The following is a 15,864-nucleotide window of genomic DNA, read 5'->3' on the forward strand; positions in this document are numbered from 1 at the left end:
AGGTAATGATAAAACGTAGTTATTCTTAGCCTTAGTATCTAACTGGCCAGAATCTAGAAAGAAGTTAGTGAGCCCTGATATCACTATTCTGTGTATTTGTGCTTCTATTGACAGAGCTAGCCCCTAGGTGGCACGATTGACTGCAAAAGGAAACATTTTATTGAAAAAAGGTAACTCACTATATAAAACTCTCCACAGTGTATTTACTAGCTTGAAGACCGCTGAACATTATCATAGTAGGAGTACTAATATTGATTTTGCTATACTCCACAGATTCCATTATCAACATGGCAGCACCTTTCCTTCTTGAATTAAATCAGGGAGGTAACGTAACGTTTATTTATTTGTACATGGTTAGTTAAAACCTTTACAAAGTTATAAAAACACCAGTATGTACATTTAAAAGGCATTTGTACTTGAGCGTATCAAGTCAAATTAAGTTAAACATAAGATGTTAGTTGAGATCAGTTCGTGGTTGTCCTCGAAGCTGTTTAATGTTTGTCAAACACTGTTTAGTCTTTTCTTTGTCAGATCCAAGAACCTCGCGACCTGGCAGTTCAATTTAGTGTTGTTGGAGTTAAAACACAGTTTGACTGCCTGCCTGCAGGTCCGAACGGCGTGTAGTTTGAAGGAAGGTATTAAGAAGGTGTTCCTCAAGTCCCTAGTCTAGGACAGATGCAGATCACATGAACGATGTCCTCCTTGGCGGTTGTACACAGGCGACACTGCTGTGATGTATTGTTTATTTCCGAGGGTGGGAGATGGGGGAGTATGGAGATTACACCTAGGGGTAGTTTTAGCAGCTTTTCTTTAAGTTTCCTTTTCATACCGATGTTAAGGTATGCTTGCGGTTTTATTTTTCCATAGTCACCCAGCGTTATCCAGCCGTGCGCCCTGTTTGCCAGGTCCTGCTTGTCTTCGATCACTGAGACAATGCGTGCCCATTTTTTGCCAATTTTTTTAAGGGACGATAGATCTATTGATGTTTCCCAGATGTCAGTCAGGCCTAGAACTTGGAGTGATTCAAAAAGGTAATCTCTGGGCAAGGATTTCCGTTGGCGAAGTATCTCTTCCCAAACGTTAGAGCTTAAGGAGCCCATCTCTGCAGTGCAGATCTTGTGCCAGCTGGCTACGCACATGCTCCGCCTTTCTATGGCTTGTTTGAGGATGCCGAATTCTAGTCGGATTTGAGCTGGAGAGACGTATTTTGGGAGGTTGAAGATGGTCCTATATGTGTTAGCTCTAACTGTATCCACTAATGCCGCATCCTTCCCATGGAGCGATTCGCTGCCGTATGTAAGGGTAGGCTGTAGTTTAGCACGCAAGATTTCAAGGAGAGGTTTAATAGTGAGATCGGGGAGTTTGGCCTTTAGAGGTTTTAATGCCAGGTAGATCGTCGTCGCCTTACCTCGTAAGGAGTCAAGTTGTACCCTAGACGTGTTTTTGGAGTCCAGAATTACTCCCAGGTACTTACAAGAGGTCACTCGATCAAGGTGTTCTCCATTCAGATTCCATTAGAGTTTCCTTTTTTTCCTGTAATTCACAGACATAACCTTTGATTTGCTGAAATTTATTTGAAGGGAGTTTTTTGCTGAAAAAGTGGGAGTTACGTTCAGGAGGTGCTGAAGGCCCGTTGGTGTCCGACTTATCAGCACCAGGTCATCCGCAAATAGGAGATTGGAGAGGGTGGTTTGCCTCAATTTGGGTGCATTTGTCGAGGGCCCCAGATTGGTCGGCTAAAAAGAGGTTGAATAGTAGTGGAGCTAATACGCACCCCTGTTTTAGTCCTTTTGTTGTCCTGATGGCGTTCGAAAGGTGCGTACCTGCCCCAAGTTTAATTTTGATCCAGGTATTTGAATGGAGCATTATTAGCACATTTAGAAGGTGTTTCGGTATTCCCCAATTATTCAGTTTCTGCCAGAGTTTGTTACGGTCCACATGATCGAATGCCGCGGTATAATCGATGAACGAGAGGTATAAAGATGACTTGATCTCTTTTGCTGCACCCATCAGAAGGGACAGTGCCATGATGTTGGTTGTGGTCCCTTGGCGAAGCCCGTTTGGTTGATTGGGATGATTGAGTTTTCGGATGCCCATGATGATAGTTCCTCCAGGATGACTCCAGCGAAGTATTTAGCCTCCACGTCTAAGAGGGCAATGAGCCGATAGCTGCTGGGGTGCTTCTTACTACCGCGTTTGTATATCGGGCTGATGACTGATCCGTGCCAAGACTCTGGAAGAGTCTGGGTGTTTCCTATATTATTGAATGTTGGTGCCAACGATTTGCTCCAAAACACCACGTCTGATTTATACAGTATCGGTAGTATACCATTTGGCCCCGGAGCCCCAGTGGGTCGCCCCCTCGATATTTTTCGTTTGATGTCTACTGGCAGGATTTCGTTCGTTGGCAAGATTCCGTTCGTTGGGCCTAGCTCGATAGCCTTTGCAGAGTCTTTGTCCGTATTGGATTTATCAAATTTTAATGAGCTAGTGGCTCCGTGCACACAATTTCCTTGGGTTTCTCTGCCCATTTGATGGTTCGAGTTTCCTTTTGTTTTCGACCTTGTGGCTTTTGTGCAAGGATTGTTAGTAACGGCGTCCTCTATAGTGTCATTGTTGTTGAAATCCGTCAATAGGTATTTTGTCCATACCTCCTCTGAAATGTATGAGTTTGACCTAGGTGATCGGGGTGCTGTAATCTTTTGACCATTTGCCAAAACTTGGAGCTGTTTTTCTGTTTCCCTTCATAAAGAAGTTTTACCCATAGGTCTTCATTTCTTAGTTTCTGCTTTTCCCATTTCAACTGCTTGAGCTGTTTTTTTGCTAACCGAAGGTCACTTTGTAGGCTCTGGTTTGTTGGATCCTTTCGCAGTTGTCTCAGTTTTTGGTTTATCAGTCGTTTTTGTGTTTTCATGTCAAGGGTTGGTTCGTTTGAATTTCCCTTCCCTTGATGTGAGTTTTTAGGCATAATTTTTTCCATTTTCTCTCTAATGGCATGTATAACATTTTGCCAAACATCCGACACCTTAGTTGAGGAACTGCCAATTTCGTTGAAAAGGGTTTTCGCTTTTCAGCTTATGGAGTCAATATTGCCGGCATTGCACCGTAGCCACTTTAAGTTTGAGCTGACTTCTGTGTCGGGGCCTATAAGTGGCGCTGTTTCCAGTTGACAGTTTGATCTTAATTTAGCCTCTAAAGGCAAGTGGTCACTGAGGTCGCTTGTCCCTATTCTGAAGTTTGTTACCTGGAAAAACATGTTTAGAGATATAAACATTTAATCGAGATGAGAAGATTGTTTATTGGAATGGAAGGTGGCTACTGGTGGATAATCCTCGACATAGCGACCATTTAAGGCGCCTAATTTTAGTTGCTCCAAAAATCGTAGTAAGTTTTTTGAGTGCTTCGTTGATTTCTGTTTTTTCGTTGGACCTTGTATTGGTACGCCCCATGCTGCATTCAGATCTTGGATAAGGTTGATGTCTTGGTCTTTGTTAATGAGGTGCATATTAAAGTCGCCGGCCAGGATGAATGAGTCGGACTCCCTTACTTCCATTATTTTTTCCAGCACTTTTGCCAGGTCTTCCACCGCTTTTTGTTTATGTTTGGGATGGATATATATGTTAATCATAATGACTCCCTGGACCTGCTTTTTTGACCGGAGCAAGATCTTTACCGCCTGTATAGCGCTTGGGGGAGGTATGTGAAAATCCATTATCTCAAAGTTGCCTATTGTTGGTATTGAGGCGAAGAACATTAAGCCTTCTGATCTTCGCCCAAAGATGGCGTTTTTGTTTGCCGGAATGCAGCCTGAAGTAAACCCTTGAAGCTCGAATACTTTTTCTTCCCAAGTTTCCTGGAGCAATAGAAGATCAAATGCACTCAAGTATTGAAGAAATTCGGGATTGTTGCATTTACTGGCTAAGCCGTTGATATTCCAGGAGCAGATTCTGATTTCCCTGTGCTTGCCTGAATGGGTGTTAAGTTCTTCCCTTTTTTGTCAATTATCGACAGTCGTTGGTGCGATTGTACGTTGTATTGACTTCCATTTGTGGGTGGTATTTGGCGAAGATTAACTACCTTGAGTTTGGTTTTGTCCAGGTTGAGAACTTTTTATTTCTAGCGGGAGCATCTTGGGCGAACTGCTCCTTGCTCCCTTAAGTATAGAATTAGTGATTTTATGTGCAGTGGGTCTTGTCGATGGTAAAAGGGGTGTCGGATAGCGTGGTCGCTTTTCAAGTCTCAGTTCAATCCCCCATTGCTGGAATATAGCTCCTTCTTCCATAATTTTGTGTGCTATTTCTTGTGAATGCCATGTTGCTTTTGTTATATCTGGACGATGAGGCTCCGTATTTGGCTGGAACGCTATTTGCATAAGGTCAGTAGAGCTAATGGTTGCTAGGTTGGTTACTGACCGTAGGAGTCTTAATATATTACTCCTGTTCAGTGTGTCGTCCCTCCCTCAAGAGGTATATTCAGGGATGAATAAGATTGATGTTGGGCTATTCAAATGCTCTGTGTTGTTAGGTTAGTTGGGGGTCTCCATAGCCCCGTTGAATTGGTTGAGGTGATCCAGCGCTCTCACCAAAATATTGCACAAATGACACCATCTACTACCACAAAACTTACACTACAACACTAGGCCCATATCAACAATAGAGCGACTGAATCATGAGGCGATAAGATCTAAATATGTTGTTTAAACTATCTACAATAATCAAGACCAGCTTGTCATTTTAGAAAGTTTATTTAAACACATCTAGAAAAACTTAGGTTTTGGTATTTTATTAAGCAAGCATTAGAAAATGTCATAAAGAAAGGTTTATTCAGAATTAATAAAAAGAGCATAAATCAAGAATTATTATTCATTAGCAGGAATAAGTAAAATTAAGCATTTCCAAAATCCTAACTATCTCTCTGTCTCTATCCTCATCACCTAGAAATAAAGTAATTAATAAAAAACTCCTTTCCTCACGTGTAAAGTCCATCAGCATAACACGTCCTCCAGAATTCTCGAGCGTAAGCCAACTATCTGTTCTCTGAACCCATTCTTATACCCTAAATTAAGCTGAGCTAACTATTTTTCACATTCCAGCAGACAAATTCTAGTTCTCCATTGGCTGAGCCACCTCGTACCACAGTAAACTGTGACACCTCCTTCTTACATGCCCGGGCAAATTCACTAGTTCATTGTTCATGTAGAAGTCTTGGCAGCTCTTCCTTAGGCTGCTACATTTTGTAGCAAAAGATTGTTCAAGCAATGCAAATCTATCACGATTCTTCCTTTCAACCGTGAGCCTGTCCGCTCTGAACTCCCGTGGCACGTTAGCAAATTTCTCCAAAGAGTCATCTTTTTAGCAGTTCATTCCAAAACCTTTCAAAATAAAAGCTCAGAGGCTTTTTCCATCCTTCTCAGAATTATTTTCTCTTGAGCCTTTTTCATCATTAGGCCTCTTTTCAAAAAGCGTCAATTTTCTGCGCCACCTCTCTTGCGCCACTTTTAAAAGGGTACTAATTTTCTGCAGCCATCTCTAAGCTTCACTTGTAAAACTATTATATAAACAAACACAAAGAATAATTAATGAAAGAAATACAGTTTGTTCTGTTATCACCCATCATTGCTAATAATTAACCCATTAGTCTAAATTACCTAGCAGAAGCCAACAAATAAAGCAGCATTTTATATCTACCATTCTTCATTTAATCCAGCAGGGTTCTTTATGCACCTATAGAGAATATAGTGACACCACATAGACAGGGAAAGCAAAATAAGCACATGCCATTATTTTAAAAACAGCTGCTATTAGTTATGACATGACAATAGACAAGATTAATTTATTATTTTCCACATACATGAGAAGGCAACATAATGCACATTTATGAGCACACATGTTAGTTTCCCGCGTGTTCTTTAATGTAATGTAACTTTAATCTAGGTTGAATTAACACACACAGCACAAGTTGTTAGCATTATTAATTTATTTATGGAAGTGTGACTTCACGAGTTGAAATAAAAATTATTTCTGAATCTCGCTTCATCAACTCCCCCATCTGGTGATTTTAAAATCACCAAACCACACCAAAAATTTTAGCAAAAATTTTATCTAAAATGAACATGATTCAATTTCACCTGTGTTGGTAGTTCTAAAGACTTATCTCATCAGTTTATCTACAATTCTCATATTGAGTTTTAAGAAACCCCTCTAGTTCTATTTCTTTCTCTTGTGTAACATACAACTGATCTTCAACAAAAGTGTTGCAAAAACTATAATTAATAAAATGTCAGTATTACACTATGTTTGTCTTGACTAGCTGAAGCTTTACTTATCATATTGACCTTAAACTTCTCCTTGATAATTTCTAAAAGAAAAATAACAACCTAAATTAACCAAAGCAGAATTATTAGGAGCATATATATAAGAGACATCTTACAACATGTATTTAAAATTAAGCATCTTGAGCTTGTTGAATGTATTTTCATTAAGCTTGCAAAGAAAAATAAAACAAACATTTTAAAAAAAATTGTCTAAATTTTCTAAAAAAATTCTAACACAATTTTCTAAAAATTTCTAACACCCCCCTTTTTCAATTTTTTTTTTTTTATATACTCTTTAAACAGTTTTTCTTCGACCTAATGTCACAAATTAATTTTTCAGCTAACAGAATTTCTTCAACCTTGTGTAATCTAACACATTTTCTTCAGCCTTATGCCAAAAACAGAAAACCTAAAAATTTAACAGGTATGTACTTCAATCATTGTCACTTTTGTTTTCAATCTCTTTCTGACTGGACTATTTACCTCCATTACAGGTATCACTTCTATTTTATTTCCTGCCTCACTTTTCTTTTCAGAATTTTGCTGACTTGATATCTCATCAATCTGTTCTTTTGATCTGTGTACCAATTTGAATTTTAGGCCTTCATTTTCTCCTGGCCATTCATCACTTTTTCTTGGTAATTTCTTCTTTTGCTTGGTCACATTACATTCTGTTCTCCAAGCTCCTTTTCTGAATTTTCTTATTTGAGAATCTTCATCACTCTCATCAGTTTCAGTGTCAGAAATTTTCATTCTGGACTCAGGTACTTCTTTACTCAGCAGCTTCACTCCGTTAGGAACATCATCTTTGTAGCTGGTACTTGGCAATTCATTTTCTTCTTCCATTACCTTCAACTTCCCAGTTTCAGAATTCCTGTTCCTGCTTTCAGAGCTTCTTTTCTGCTTTTCAATACTCTCCTGGTCTTGAATCACAATCTGAATCCGATCAGATTTTTCTTCCGCTCCTTTTTCTGGCAGATTTCCATCATTTTCTGAATCTTCAATCACAACTTTCAAGTCTTCTTCATTCAAGGCTTGTTTTCTTTTCGTGTTCTCCAGATATCGACCAACTTGTCGATCTTCAAGATCTGGATTCTCTTCAGGCTCTTCTTCAGAATCTGAATCAGCAGTTGTGACACTATTCTCATCAGGATTTTCAGGTGTAGATACACGAAAAGTATGGCCAATGTCAATCCACCTCTTCAGTCATTTGCACTTCACTGCATTTGTTGTGACAAGACTGACTGGCCTCCTTTTCTGCCACCTTGGCACTAGACAATTTCTTTTTAGACGAACCTTTTTCCTGATCCTTTTACCTGGTAACAGATCAAGTGCTTGCTCTTTTTCTCTTGTTTACACTTCAGTTTCATCTTCATCAAACACAGAGATCATTTCATCTGATAAATTCCTGCAGTTCTCCAAATTGATGCTATCATTGATAGTCATCATTCTTTTCTCTGGTATGAATGTCTGTCTCATGACCTTGTCCATCATAATATTACGTGGACTTAAATCTGTCTTTTTATCAGTAGTGTTTCTCAGAAACATCAAAACAAGTGGAAGGATATCTGTCCACTTTGTACCTGCAGCTAGGCACATTTTTGCATCTCTGTCTTTTATAGTAACATTCTCATGCTCCTCAACATCTGAAATTTCTATTCTATCTGTACAATGGAGCAGTCTGTTTTCAATATGTCTTTTGCCATCTGATAATTTTTCAGCAGTAATTTCATCATTATGTCGCATCTGAAATGTTTCAACCCATTTTGTAATCAAACAGAAAATCACAAAAATGTAGCACAATTTGTCATGCAGTGCCATCTCAATGAAATCCATTTGTAATCCAGTGAATGAATCACTCTCCTGTCCTTCTGTTCCCAATCTCACAACTGTTCTCTTAATTGTGTTCACTTGCTGGCAAGTCAGACACCTCTGGTAAAGAAATTCTACAAATCTATGGTACATCCTGTCCATGTCAGTAATCATGCTATTTAGCAAAACTACTCTGTCATCTTTGTGTATCCAAATCTCATCCTCATCTCGCTGTCTAAAAACTGCACTCAACCATGTTTTTCTCAACCATGTGTTTTTCTCCTCATGAGTTGCATCATCTTGTAAATCTTTGACTCCCTGCCATGTTTCAACTACAGATGTTAGTATTAGTGAACCCAAAGCATGGTCATCATTCTTTTTGTATGCTGTACATATCACGACAGCAAACCTTTCTGCCAATTGAATGTCATCAATCAACCTTTTAATTAAATTTGCATTTCTGTTAAGTGAACCTGCAGAAGTCAATGTTTCAATCTGTTGATCAATTGTATCCTTTACTTTGATGTCTTCACTCAAAAGACCATCATTTTCATTCCAAAATACTGGAAGTACATTTATTCTTTTTGGACTGTTTTCTTGTTCTTTATTTAATCCTGTATCTGTATTGTCTTTCTGTTCATTAACAAAAATTTGCAATGGCAGTGAAGCCATCTTAATCTGCTGAATCAATACGTGTCGCTGTATTTGTAGCTGTTCATTCAGCTCATTTATTTCAATCTTTCCTTTGACCATAATTTTGACTCATCAGACTGTATCAATTTAATCAGACCAGTATCAGACTTCTCACTTGCTAGAACTGAAGTCATCTCTGTTTCTTGCTGAGTTGTAATCCCTACTAGTTCAATCTCAAGTACAATAGAATAAACTCTTTCACTAATTTTTTGAATTTCAGAATTAAATGGGACTTTTAAAACTGTGGAACTAATTTTATCTTTTCCAAGCACATGGACTGTCTCTGTTTCCATAATTTTCATGGACTCCTTTAAATCATTTGTTGAATTCACATGATCAGAAATATTAATTCCAGAAGTACCAGACATTTCATCATGATTTTCTGTCGCATTAATTTTAGTTGAAGTCTGAGCTGGCACTTTATCAATCTGATCTGAGACTTTTGGCGTTGTATTAATCTGCTCTGGGGGTCTTCTTGAATTCCTGTTCTGATCAATATTTACAACATCAATTTTACATTGATCAATATTTTCCACTCTGATACTTTTATTATTTAATTTCGCTAATTTGGAAATCATTAATTCACTCTCACATTTAGTAACAACCCTTTTCATTTTCTTATGCGAGGAAGACATTTTCTTTAGATAACTTGGTAAATGTACTTTCTAAATTTGCCTTGTAGCGTTTGCTGATCAATTAATTAATTAATTTAACACTATCAGGTGTATAATAATCTTATAACTTGGTCAATTTAATTTTTCTCTTAATTTACCTGTATTACAAATTTTTATAAACCTGGAAAGAAAAACATCAATTTGCAAAAACACAATGTAAAATATTTAATTTACAACAACAAACACTTAAATGTGATTAGCTATTTTTAAATTGTATTTATTTGCACTTACACACCTTTCCGCATCAATACCTGTGAAAAAAGAAAACCTAATCTGATTGCTTTTAATCTAAATAAAATGTTTTGCTGCAAAAACCTTTAGACACTTTTAACAATAAAATTCAACTCAAACCAGCTTTCTCCTTTTCCTAAATTCTCAATTTTAAATTTTGTTTAATAATCACAAATCATAACTATTATTATAATCACTGAAGCTACCATGAATATGACTGGAAAAAAAAAAAAATTATGACTGTTACTGTGTTTCCTATGCTAGTAGGAACTACTATTTTTGTTATAATTATTGTACTCAGATATCTGTTATTAATATTGAACTACTATTCTGCAGCTTTTAGTTCTCCTTTTTCAGCCCCTCCTTTGCAAAATATGTCCAAAACACAGCGTGCAACATTCAACCGCTATCACACTATCAATTGCGACACATACCGCCTCTATAGCAAGGAAAGTAACTGAGGACAAATGTACACAAACTCACCAGGCATTAGCAAATGCACCTTCAGCCAAACACTACACAATATATGCTTCACTCTTAGTCATCAACATAAAACCCCAACATTCAGCCACACACAACAGACCAGACAGCTGCAAAGAAATAGACTATACTCAAAACATGTAGCAACTTCCAAACTTTTGTTTAAAACAACCAGCAGCTAGACATGACAGTACCAGAGAGGAGCCCGAAAAGAACACTCAGTAAAGTACGAGCAACAGCTTGTGTTAATTCCAAAATCAAGCATAGGCACCTGCCCAATCAATTGAGTGCAAAAACAACATCGACAGCACTATTTTTCTAATCCTCTGAACACCTGTCAAGCACCCTCATGCAGAATACTCTCATTCAAATTCACAAACAGAAGGTCTCACACTCACAGCTGCCAGATAACTATACAAGTTAACAAAACAGCAGAAACAATGTCTTACTCCTCACACCCAACCGAGCAGGCCAAAAATAAACAACAGAAGAGACAATATATTTCCCTTCACGCCTTGCTAAACAAGTTTACTAGGCTGCAGGCTCTACTACACATCAGCTTTGACACTCCCTTTTCTGTCACAAACACTGCTACTATAGTCTCTCTTTCTCCTTCGCGCTCCAGGCAGCAGTCTCTCCTGTACTATAAATTCAGTGCACAAAGATAGTTCTACACTTTAGTTTATTACACCCTTCCTTTAAAATAATAGCGCATTTCGGAAAGAAACTAAAACGGGAAAATTTATAACTATCAACAACACAGTAGCGCTTCAGGCAATCACAGCGTGACTTTACTGTGACATCACTAATGCCTCAGCCAATTGGAGTACGGCCTCACTCTGACACTCCTGAAGCTTCAACCAATCAGCGCGCAGCGGCTTCGAAACCTACAGCCGCTGCAGTTTCTATCTCTTTCCTCGCGCTCCAAGCAGCCCCTCCTTTACTTGCACTCTAAATACAACGTGCAACACTCAAACGCTCGCCACATACATCACCAATCACACGCTTCTCTTGCAACAACACTATTATAACGAGGGAAACTAAAGCGGGAATTTAATTTTATAATTCAAGGTGTCAGCTGATTATTGTCCTTTTATTTGTATTTAACTTTGGAATACTTGTAAAATATTTCGGCCAATTTCCTTCAAACAATAAAACACTATCAGCCAATCACCGCGCTGCCTCACACAACTCCTTAACCAATCAGAGTGCTGCTTTAAAGATAGTCAGCCACTCTCAGCGCGGCTTTTGCTAGTGATGTGTCCTGTTATTATAATAAATTTCCCCTTGCGCTTAGCCCTTCATTAGAAAATGGAAATTTAATACAGCGCAAACACTTTTATTTTATTTTTATTTATGTAATTTTATTTTTGTGTGCACTCACTCGTCTGTATCAGCTATTGTATGTTTCTCCTTTTAAACATTAACGCGTCGAAGAAAAGGGGCTAGAGCGGTGTTTTATTTCTATATTTTTAAGTATAAGACATTTCCTCGGCAGGCAGTGGTGACTCTAATCATCCAATTATAAAGCCCACTCGAGCTTCAACCAATCCGGTCGCGGCTCCCTTATGACGCTGCGCGTCACCAGCCAATGGGTGCGCGGCTCTTCTATGACAAGTCGGGACCTGAGCCAATAGAAAAACGGCTCCTTCGTTTACAACTCCGTTTTTGTTTTAATCTTTTCCCCTCATGTTCAGCTCTTCCTGAACAAATAAATGTAATACCTGTCACACATTAACAGTGACAGACAAATTAAAATAACTCAGCAGGAAGGAAATTTTAAAGTGGCAAAATTTATTTATTATCATTTACTTCGGCAAGCAGGGTGAATGCTCATAAGTCGGCACTTTTTCATCAGCTGGAGACAGCTCTAACCAATCAGAGAACCATTCTATAATGACGCGCCCAATCAGAGCGCGGCAGCTTTCACACACACGGCCGCTGCGGCTCCGGTTCTCTCCCTTCGCGCTTTTACTTATAAAACAGTCCCTCCCTTTGAAAATGCTTTAAAAACAATATTCGCCAATCGTTCTCACACTTCTCGTGATACCCACTGCTAAAACGAAATAAAGAATCAAATTGGGCACACTTACAAATTAGGGAGAATTCATTTAGCAGTGACACACACATTATTTATTTTCATGATTGCTTGCAAATAAGAAATTTAAAAACGGGGATACTTGAATTTATAAACAATTTCGATAATTTTTGTGGTGCACTTCAATTAATTATTACACGACCATCTAAATCAATATAATGCTCTTACTGCTTTGTTGTGAGGCTTTAGGCCTCTTAACCAATTAGAGAACAGCTTTACTATGACGCTCCGGACGCCTTACCCAATCAGAGCGCGGCAACTCTGACGTATGAAGCTGCTGCAGCTTCAGTCTCTCCTCACACGGTCTCACTCCTAAATTAGCCCCTCCCTTACAATTTTCGATCGGGGAACTTTTCAATTAATTTAAATAGCGTGCAATGCTTTTTAGTGTATTTAAACACTGCACAACATCTTAAAAAGTCCTAGAATGGTATAGACTTTATCCTGAACTTTCCTAAGTACCTTATTTTTGGTAAAATTTAGTAAATACATAAAACGAACTCATCTGTCTGTTCCTCTAAATAGGATAGTTTACATACATTCAAGTATTCTCAGCTTGGAATAGTCGGCCCTATTCTCATAGAATAATTTTCAATTGCCAGTAGAGCAACTCTTACTCTACCCTTCTAACAAGTAATATATGAACTCATCTCCCTCAGAATGCACAACCAAGTGACATTTCAAAGTTTAACTTGAACACAATTACAAAACAATCACGCACTTTCAAACAGAAAGTTTCCCTATTCAAACACACATGAAATCCGTACAGGACTCTCACCTGTTTATAGATATCATGCACCGTTAGTAGAATAACGACGTTATCCGTACAGGACTCTCACCTGTTTATAGATATAAAACATGTACCCCTACAGGACTCTCACCTGTTTATAGATAATCATGCACCGACGTTACCCTACCCTTCCCTCAAGCTCGAATATAACTAATACTCTTATCACAGTGAGTTTTACAACAGGCGCTTTGTCCCTATTCTCATGCTGTTCAAATTTCTTAGATAATCCTCACTATGCAAGATTCACACCTAGCCCTAACATGTGTTGCACGGCCACAACACTTGTGATACACGGCGATATCACTTGTGATACACGACGATATCACTACTCTGAAACAGATCAAATGTCTTGTGTGACTACCTTCTCATCACACAATCTGTACCGGTACAACTCACATATAGCACAAAACAAAACAAACTCAACATGTGTTAAAATTTAATCCTATGAATATACCAACATATATGTGTCAAACATGTAACATGTATGTCAAAAACAACATATAAACCGTCCGATGGCTACCATGAAATTGATCCAGCGCTCTCACCAAAATATTGCACAAATGACACCATCTACTACCACAAAACTTACACTACAACACTAGGCCCATATCAACAATAGAGCGACTGAATCATGAGGCGATAAGATCTAAATATGTTGTTTAAACTATCTACAATAATCAAGACCAGCTTGTCATTTTAGAAAGTTTATTTAAACACATCTAGAAAAACTTAGGTTTTGGTATTTTATTAAGCAAGCATTAGAAAATGTCATAAAGAAAGGTTTATTCAGAATTAATAAAAAGAGCATAAATCAAGAATTATTATTCATTAGCAGGAATAAGTAAAATTAAGCATTTCCAAAATCCTAACTATCTCTCTGTCTCTATCCTCATCACCTAGAAATAAAGTAATTAATAAAAAACTCCTTTACTCACGTGTAAAGTCCATCAGCATAACACGTCCTCCAGAATTCTCGAGCGTAAGCCAACTATCTGTTCTCTGAACCCATTCTTATACCCTAAATTAAGCTGAACTAACTATTTTTCACATTCCAGCAGACGAATTCTAGTTCTCCATTGGCTGAGCCACCTCGTACCACAGTAAACTGTGACACCTCCTTCTTACATGCCCGGGCAAATTCACAAGTTCATTGTTCATGTAGAAGTCTTGGCAGCTCTTCCTTAGGCTGCTACATTTTGTAGCAAAAGATTGTTCAAGCAATGCAAATCTATCACGATTCTTCCTTTCAACCTTGAGCCTGTCCGCTCTGAACTCCCGTGGCACGTTAGCAAATTTCTCCAAAGAGTCATCTTTTTAGCAGTTCATTCCAAAACCTTTCAAAATAAAAGCTCAGAGGCTGTTTCCATCCTTCTCAGAATTATTTTCTCTTGAGCCTTTTTCATCATTAGGCCTCTTTTCAAAAAGCGTCAATTTTCTGCGCCACCTCTCTTGCGCCACTTTTAAAAGGGTACTAATTTTCTGCAGCCATCTCTAAGCTTCACTTGTAAAACTATTATATAAACAAACACAAAGAATAATTAATGAAAGAAATACAGTTTGTTCTGTTATCACCCATCATTGCTAATAATTAACCCATTAGTCTAAATTACCTAGCAGAAGCCAACAAATAAAGCAGCATTTTATATCTACCATTCTTCATTTAATCCAGCAGGGTTCTTGATGCACCTATAGAGAATATAGTGACACCACATAGACAGGGAAAGCAAAATAAGCACATGCCATTATTTTAAAAACAGCTGCTATTAGTTATGACATGACAATAGACAAGATTAATTTATTATTTTCCACATACATGAGAATGCAACATAATGCACATTTATGAGCACACATGTTAGTTTCCCGCGTGTTCTTTAATGTAATGTAACTTTAATCTAGGTTGAATTAACACACACAGCACAAATTGTTAGCATTATTAATTTATTTATGGAAGTGTGACTTCACGAGTTGAAATAAAAATTATTTCTGAATCTCGCTTCATCAGAGGGGAGTGACTTGGGCGCACCATAGCCAAGTAATTTGGTTGCTCGTTTTGGCCGCGGTCTGACCTTAGTTCCTGGGTTTTGCTGCTCAACTTACGTAGCGACTGCTGAGTTGGCATTGCATTGGTAGCCATGGCATTTTTATCACTCCCTGTTATTGGAATACTTTCAGTTGGTGTTGATTCAGCGTTGTAAGTGTTAAGTACTGTTTGGGTTGGTTTGAATTGTAAGAGTTTCTGTTTGAGTTTTTTTGTTTTTTTTGGTACAGGTTTCTTAGTAACGCTGGCTATCAGTTTTACGCAGTGTGGTGGGGACTCTGATGATGTATTTTCATAGACCTTGCCCGTAGGAGATGATTGTTCGTTATCATTTGGTGTCCTGCCGGAGGTAGCTGGTTGATGAGAAGAATTTGATTGTATTTCGATTGTGTTTAGTCTTGCATCCGTTAGTAATCGATTTTTTTCTCTCCTTTTTTTCTTCCTGCGTATCCTACTAGAGGCCTGATTATTTGCTGACGATGGTTCGTATATAATCGCAGTAGTGGTCATTAACTCTGTTTCCGTTAATCTGAATGGTGGTGTTTGAACTGAGGGAAGAGTGGTTACTGAGCTCTGCTCAGTCCGCTGCTCCTTCGTTAGGCCTTTTGGTGCCACTGAGAGCTCTAGAAGTAGATCAGAGGTTTGCGTGATCCTAATTTGTTGAACTGTTGACTTTAGGTCGAGTATCAAGTCCCCTAGCATAGATGGTAGGGATGATAGTTTATCTAAGATTGG

The sequence above is a fragment of the Lissotriton helveticus genome, chromosome 8 (assembly GCF_964261635.1).
Source record: "Lissotriton helveticus chromosome 8, aLisHel1.1, whole genome shotgun sequence".
Classification (NCBI taxonomy): Eukaryota; Metazoa; Chordata; class Amphibia; order Caudata; family Salamandridae; genus Lissotriton; species Lissotriton helveticus.